The following is an 8,456-nucleotide window of genomic DNA, read 5'->3' on the forward strand; positions in this document are numbered from 1 at the left end:
AAGAACAACTGATGAACTTTATGAGTGCCAAATCATCATTGCAAAGAGTACTAAAAGATATTCTAGACAGAGAAAAATTACTGCAACTTCAACAACAATAGAAAGGAACCGTCAAGCACAGCAAGGAAATAAACAGGTAGAAAAAGTAGGAAACCAACAGCAAGTAAATAACATGACAATGATAAATCAACATATATCAGTTATAACTATAAATGTAAATGGCCTCATTCACCAGTCAAAAGAAACAGGCCTGCAGAGTGGATTAAGAAACAAAATCCAGTGATATGTTGTACACAGGAATTGCATTTTACTCAAAAGGAAATCCATAGACTAAAAGTCAAAGGATGGAAAACAAGCCTCCATGCAACAGGAACCCAGAAAAAAGCAGATGTAGCTATTATGTTTGCAGACAATGTAAACTTCAAATGAAGAACAATCAAAAGAAATAAAGAAGGTCACTATATACTCATTAGGGGAAAACTGCAAGAGGACGAGGTAACAATGATAAACATGTTTGCATCAGCTATCAGAGCATCAAAATATATAAGAGAAATCTTAACGGACATGAAAACCCATATAATTAATAACACTATTGTAATAGGGGACCTCAACACCCCTTTGACACAAAGAGATAGGCCAACTGAACAAAGACTCAGCAAAGAAATAACAGATTTGAACCAAATCTGGGAACAAACAGACTTAGTAGATGTATACAGAGTGTTCCACCACACAACATCAGAATACACATTTTTCTCAGCTCCACATGGGACTTTCTCTGAAGTAGACCACATTCTAGTCCATAGAGCATACCTACCAAAATGCAAAAGAATTGAAATTATCCCATGCATATTATCTGACCACGTGCAATGAAATTGGAAATTAATTACCAAAACTCTGTCAACACTTGGAAATTAAATGACAACCTCCTGAACAACCAATGGGTCACAGAAGAAATTAAAGAAGAAATTAAAAAATACCTACAAAGAAATGAAAATGTAAATACAACTTACAGGAATCTGCGGGATGCAGTGAAAGCAGTCCTCAGTGGGAAATTTATAGCAGTAAATTCACACATAAGAAAACAGAAAGAGAACAAATAAATGGCCTCATGCTGCACCTCAAACTTTTAGAAAAAGAACAGGTCAAACCCAAAGCCCAAAGAAGGGAGGACATTATAAAGATCAGGGCAGAAATTAATGCAATTGAGACAAAGAAAACCCTCCAAAAAATAAATGAATTAAAGAGATGGTTCTTTGAAAGAATGAATAAAATTGATAAACCCCTAGCCAACCTTATCAAAAAAGGAAAGGAAAGAACTCAAATTCATGCAATAAAGAATGAAAAGGATGAAATTACTACAGATTCTATAGAAATTCAGAAGATCATTAATACTTACTTTGAAAACCTTTACTCCCATAGGATAGAAAACTCAGAAGAAATGGACAGAATCCTAGATATGTACGAATTACCAAGGTTGAGTCAAGAAGACATAAAAATTCTGAACAACCTAATATCAATTAATGAGACTGAAAATGTGATTAAATCTTACCGACAAAGAAAATCCCAGGCTCTGTTGGATTCAGGAATTTTACAAGAAATTCAGAGAAGATTTAATACCAACACTCCTCAAACTCTTCAATGAAATTGAAAAGGAAACAATTTTCCCTAACTATTTCTGGAGGCAAGAATTATACTGATACCAAAACCAGAGAAAGACCCAACCAAGAAAGAGAACTACAGACCAATCTCCCTAATGAATATAGAGGCAAAGATAATCAATAAAATACTAGCAAATAGAATGCAGCAAATCATCAAGAAAATCATACATCATGAACAAGTTGGATTCATTCCAGGAATGCAGTGATGGTCAATATTTGCAAATCAATAAATGTTAGAGTCTTGGAAGTCAAACAATTTAAAATTTCCATTGTATTATGAGCCCTTTAGGATATGGGAAGATTATGTAAGTTTCAGGGCATAGGAAGTATGGCTTAATATTCTCTTAGATTGAAGGATCACATTGGTTTGCACTCAATACAACCATCAAGAGCAGTTTCTATTTGGAATAAAACTTTAAATATTCTGTCTGTGAAAGGCTGATGATATTGGGATTATCAAAGGAACTGAAAAGAAAGACAGTGTTTTATGTATATATGTGTATATTTCAGAATATAAGCATTTTTCTAAAAATACTTGGACAGTGTTTGGGTAGCTTTTATTTAATATAGGACTATTATATCATATTTTTCCTATTAGAAAAACACTACAGGCCTAACTTAATAAGGTTTGCAATCAGCTGCTTTCACCACACAAGGACTCTACAGTTTAATGAAAGAAATGCACGGCAAAATGTTCCCACCTCTAAATATTTGGACTTCTCTCTTTTACCATCTAAATTAGAGGAAAATGTTCAGCTTTTTAGAAATACTTTGGAATGTTTATCCTAGATATTACATGATTTGATTTTAATAGCTAATAAGTCTTGAGTTATTCCTCTGTACTAAGCAATGGCCTAATGATGAGCCTTTTAGAGCTTTCAGTGATAACAAACAGCCAGCTGCTGCACATTTGCCATCAGCTCACCACCACTGATGTAAGTATTTCGTGTTTTAAGTTACTTCCTGTCTGTTTCACAGAGACAAGAATTTCCCCCTGTTTTAGTTACTGATTTTGTGGTGCTGGAGATGGAACTCAGAGTTTTGAGCATGGTAGACAAGTGCTCTGCCACTGAGCTTTATCTCAGCCATTTTATTTTATTTTATTTTATAAGGTTTCACTAATTTGCCCAGGCTAGCCTTAAACTTTTGATCGTCCTGCCTCAGCCTCGCTGCTAGGAATTATAGGTGCTGTGCCACCACTCCTGGCTCCCCTTTGTTCACAGATTTGCCAACTACAGATCTCTTGCATCTCTTTTGGAGAGGAACCATGCTAACATCGCTGGTGTGGGAGTGGTCAGAGAAAGCAGGTGGTAAATGGAAGTTTTGGGACTGGGCTGCCCACTGTGTGGCTGGAGATGAAGACCAGATAGTCCCTAGCAGAAGTAGCAGCCTAATTTCTAAAAACTTTTCCCGATGGTAACCTAGGACAGTATCCAGGGGAAGGGAATGTCTGTGCCATGATACTGACTCAGGAATTTGGGAAGTATGGGCGAGACACAGTGCATACAAGGATAATGGAACTGGCTGCTTATTCCCAAGTTGCATTGACCTCTCCTACACAGGGATGATGCAAAACTGACGGGCAACTCACAAACAGCGAAACACTAAGTATGAGGGCCAGAGAGCTCCTTTGGTAATGTGCAAAGAGGTCTTTACCTCCAACTGTGTAGGAGCCAACCTAGCCGAGCAGCAGCCTGATCACCTAATCGTTGGAACTCAGAGCCTCAGAGTGTCTGGATGCTCAGCCAAGGTAGACCTCCTATGCTAAATCAGGGAACTGGTTAGACACGTTTGGGGCCTGAGAAGTAGGGTAGGGGCTTTAGATGCATGCCACTGAGAAATGTGGCTCTGAAGAACCCTTTGGGCCTCCACAGGTTGTTGGCAGATATGGTGTCCATATTGGGAACAAGCAGTTCCCCTGTGCAGGAAGATACTGCATGCTGCAGAGGACTTGGTCCCGGAAAATCCACAGGTCTGCCACTCTCTCTAGCCCCTCTCCCTCCCACGAGCTGTCTCCACATCCTTGTGTGGCTGCCAGGTAATAACCAGGGTCAAGTCTTAGTATAGCCTGGCTGAGGATATTCTGGGCCTGACAAAGGAGGAAACTGTTACACTAAGGGTGATGCGAAAACTATTTCGTGGAGAAACTGAACCCCACGTGCATGGCTGATGGGAGCATAAAATGGTGCAGGTGTGTTGGCAAACAGCTCCTCAAAAGGTTAAACACAGAGTTTACTATAAGACTTAGCAATCTTACTCCTAGTAAATATCCAGGAAAAAGTAAAACATGTTTGAACAGAAATTTGTACATGAATGTCCATAGCAACATTATTCATAAAAGCCAAATTTAGAACCAAATGTCCACGAACTCAGGAGTAGATAGTTTCAAGCTGTCTTTGTTGCCCCAACAGCCTCAGTTAGTGTGACTGTCTGTGCGAGCTTGCAGAATTCCTGATCTATAGGCATATACTTTCACAGATGATAGTATCTGGCCAGCAGAACCTTGACACAGTGAAGAGGCACAGGGCAGGCCATGATCATGGGATTCAATGGTCTTATCCTATCCCACACCAAGAAAAAGCATCTGGCCTCACAAAGGGTAAGAATGGCCTTACTGCAGGCACAGCTGACATGCCAGCTTGGGGACTGCCATAGGCTATTTTCTGTGGCTATAACAAAATACCCAAGGCTGGCTTTTTATAAAGAAAAGACATTTATTTAGCTCACAGTTTGGGAGGCTAAGGAAGTGCAATATCTGGCAGCCCCATCTATTTAGCCTCTGGTAAGGGCTTCCTTGTCTGCAGCAAGACATGATGGAGAAACTGGATGAGAAATAGCCACACAAAGAAGGAGCCACATGTGTGGTGCAGCTTTTCTTATAACATCTTGTTCCATTGAGAGTTAATTCATTCTTGGAGACTAGCATCAGTACCTTCTGAGGGAAATTATTAGTTACCTTGCACGAAGCGTTACCACTTCTACCCTACTACACTGGTGACCAATCTTCCAGCACACACACCTTTGGGGGACAAACCACATCCAAACTGGAGCAGACGTAATCCCCTGCAGGGATGGAGCCACTGGTAAGGATGCAGTACATAAATTCCATCAGGGGAGTCTGTACGTGTCCCTGAGCAGAAAGTATACATGGTTTCAGGCACCAAGAGGTGAAAGTAGAAGTGGCCACACTTATTACAACTTCTACTGGCCCACTGGGAACTTTGTTCTCCCCTACAGAGCAACTTTGGGCTCTGCAAAGTTGAAGATCTTGGTCTCTATCATGGTGTTCTCCTTCTGTGGACACAGCAAAGGTCTCTTTGAGCCACAAGCCATGGTTGACACCAGGGTGCTTCAGGCTTCGTTTTGTGTAAGGACTAGCAGGCAAGAAAACGAGACGCTACCTTGGCCAGGGAATGAACCTTGTTCCGTTCTCAATCCTGTGCAGTGCAACTTTCACTCAGAATGTAGTTTACCAAATCCTGCATAATCTGGCCCTCTGTTACCTTTCTGATCTCCTTTCGTCCTACTCTTCTTGCTCACTTCACCGTCAGGAAATGACAGTGTTCAGGAACACTTGCTGTTCTGGAACAGAAGACGCACTTTTGGGATTGTAAGGGTTAATACATTGTGTCAACTTGAGAGTTGAGAAGTTTAGAAAGTTAACTAAGTGACTCAGCAGGGGGCCAGGGGCCTCACTTTGCAAATGTCCTGAGCTTGTGGAGGAGGAGGGCATTGAGATGATGTGGGCAGATAGCTCACATAAAGGAGAAAAAGAGGCTTGCTTTCCCCTCTTTTTGCTCTTGTTGCTTTTGCTGTCTTCTGCCACCTTCAGCTGTTGCCCCTCACCATGTCACCCTGCCTTGGAGGCAGCTGATTATGGACTGAAACCTCCACAAACTGTGAGCTAAATAAACCTTTCCTTCCTTAACTTTGGGTGTTGAGTATTTTGTCTCAGCAACGAGAGAAAAGGGAGACAGGGGTCACGGTCTTTCACCCATCTTCGTTAGACAGAAGTGGCAGGGAAGCCCACAAAGAGGCTGAAGACCTACGTAGGAGAGAGAAGGTGGGAACAGTGGGTAATTACCCTCGTTTGTACAGCACTGATTGCTGATTTCTAGCATTGTTAAAAATAGCAAACTTTTCCTTGAAGTGTGCTAAATATCAAGCATCAGGCTAAGCCTTTTCCTTTATCTGATTTCATTCTCATAAAATCTCTAATAAGGAGGTTTTATACTTGTTTGCAGTAATGGGGACAAAATCTAGGACCCTTGGTGTGCTAGGTGAGGGCTCTATCACTGAGCTGCACTCTCCACAAGGAAGAAGAACTGAGGCTTAAAAAGATGAAGCAATTGCCTAGGTCATATCTCTTGTAAGTTGCCAGGATTAACCACATTGCTTTCTGAATCTAAAACGTGTATTAGTTTCCCAACAGTTTGCTTCATCATAAGAGAAAGATGTAAACAATTACTGTCATTTATTCATACATCCATGAATTCATTAAAATTTCACATAATGTTTATCATGTTGCAGGGCTTTGCCTGATCTTGCTGATACAGTGGTGAACAGATAGGCAGGATCCTTACCCTCCTGGAGCTTGTGGCCTAATGGTGTGGCAGGACCATAACCAACACAGTATGTGCTGAGACTGACCGTCTGAAAACAGTGAATGAAGGTATCTTTGACCCAGGCCCTGGAGTAGAGATTGTGCACAGTGAATGTATGAAAGTGGCTCAGGTCTTGGCCTTGTAGCCTCATCAGTTTTGAAGTTGGTATAATAATAGTAGGTGCATTGTCAACGGTTTGTAATCTCAAATGAGAAAATATGTGAAATCTTTCTTGGCAAACTCCTGTAAGACAGTCAACAAGGAGGAAAGGGCTTTTTTTTTTTTTTTTTTCCTTTTTTGAGACAGGGTCTTGCTATGCAGTTCAGGCTGGCCTTGGGCTCACTTTGTAGTCCAGGATGGTCCCGAATTCGTAACAATCCTCCTGCCTCAGCCTCCCGAGTGCTGGGATTACAGGTGTGCGCCACCACATCCAGAGTAGGGCTTTTCTTTATACTGAAAAAAATCCAGACATAGTTCAAGTAGAGAGAGAGACCAGAACAATAAACTCCCAGATACCCAGGAAAGAGCTACAACAATTAGCAGCTCATGACCAATCACCTTTCATCACTTTTTTTTTTTAAACAGGGAATCACTGTATTGTTAGGCCAGCCTTCACCTCACTAGAGCGCCCAGGGTGGTCTGGAGCTCATGGTACTCCTTCTGCCTCAGCTTCCTAAGTGTTGAGATTACAGATATGCACCAGCAATCACCACTATTGATACCAGGAACCTAAAAACAAAATTTAAACCAATTCTTTCATTTTTTTTCAAATATTATATAGTAGTTTCATCCAGTGTTCAAATTTCCCTGATTATAAGTTGAATTGCATTATAAAAATTTCAAATCCAAAATGCTCTCAAATTTGGAAATTTTTTGAGTGCTGATATGATACTTAAAGTTTTTTGGTTTTTGGAGCATTTCAGATTTTGGTTTTGTGGATTAGGGATGCTCTACATGTCAAGTCCATGTAAGTACTCCAAAATCCAAGACTGAAATCCGAAACACTTTGGAATCCAAACATTTCACATAAGGGCTCCTCAAGTTGTATCTTGGAAGAATTTAAAGTTGCTAAGTTTGAATCATTCTTTAGATCGGGTTCATATATTGCAGTTGGTTGTTGTTTTTTTCTTTTTACTAGGGTAACCCCTAATAGCTCAATCTGGTCTATAAGCCCTCTGTTCAAGTGATCCGCCCGTGTAGCTGTAAGTACAAGCATTCACCACCAGGCCAGGTTATCTCTGCGTTGTTTTCAATCTATAACTTCCCTTTCATCTTAATCTATAACTTCCCTTTTTCTTTGGTTTTGGTTTTGCACTTTGGTTTTGAAACCATAGAAGAGCTGTTCTAAAACTAATGTTCGCTAGACTCATCTGAAGACATGTGCTTTGTTCCCAGAGATTTTGGCTCGATGCTGCATTTCCGACTAGTTAGCAGGTGATATGCTGAGAAGGCTGACCCAGGACTAAACTCTGAGATCCTCTTGTGCATATTCCACTCTCTGGGTTCCCCTGACTCTCTTTGGGCAGTATTCTTCAACTTCAGTTTCCTTAGGGGAAACTGATTGAATTGCCTACAGTACATCATAACGGTTGAAGTTCAGGGTTTCAAGTCAGAGGCCCTGTGTTTTAATCTTGTTTCTGACACTTGTCATGTGAACTTGGGCAAGTCATTTGTTGCGCTCCTAATATTACAGGGTCATTGTGAGGATTAAATGAGATTTAAAAAATGAAATGGTCATTTAGTATACTACTCTGGCATTACAAGTATCATTTCTTCGTCCGAGAAATCATAAACGGGTGCGTGGTCTGTGGAGGGTCTTGAGTTTTATAAACTCTTGTCGTTTGCTGTGTTTTAACGTTAGCTGGAGCACTCTAAAGAGATATCCGGAAAAAGGTGAAGAGAGCTGGGCACGGTGGCCGATCTCAGCGCTGTGGGAGGCTGAAGCAGGAAGATCCCAAATTGCAGCCCACCAGAGCAATTTAATGACTTAGCGAGAGCTTATCTCAAAACTAAGGGAGTTGAGGTGGGAATGCAGCTCAGTGTGAAGTACTCGGGTTCAATTCCCAGTGCCGAGAAAAAAGAAAAGTTTACTGGAGCAACTCTCTGAGCCGCCCCGCCTTTTCTTAAAACCGCCCCGTCGCCCCTTTAAGGAAGGCGGGGCCACGTGACCCAGCGGGTCACATGGGCCGCGGAC

Source organism: Chinchilla lanigera, unplaced genomic scaffold (genome assembly GCF_000276665.1).
Source record: "Chinchilla lanigera isolate Chin_1 unplaced genomic scaffold, ChiLan1.0 scaffold00020, whole genome shotgun sequence".
NCBI lineage: Eukaryota > Metazoa > Chordata > Mammalia > Rodentia > Chinchillidae > Chinchilla > Chinchilla lanigera.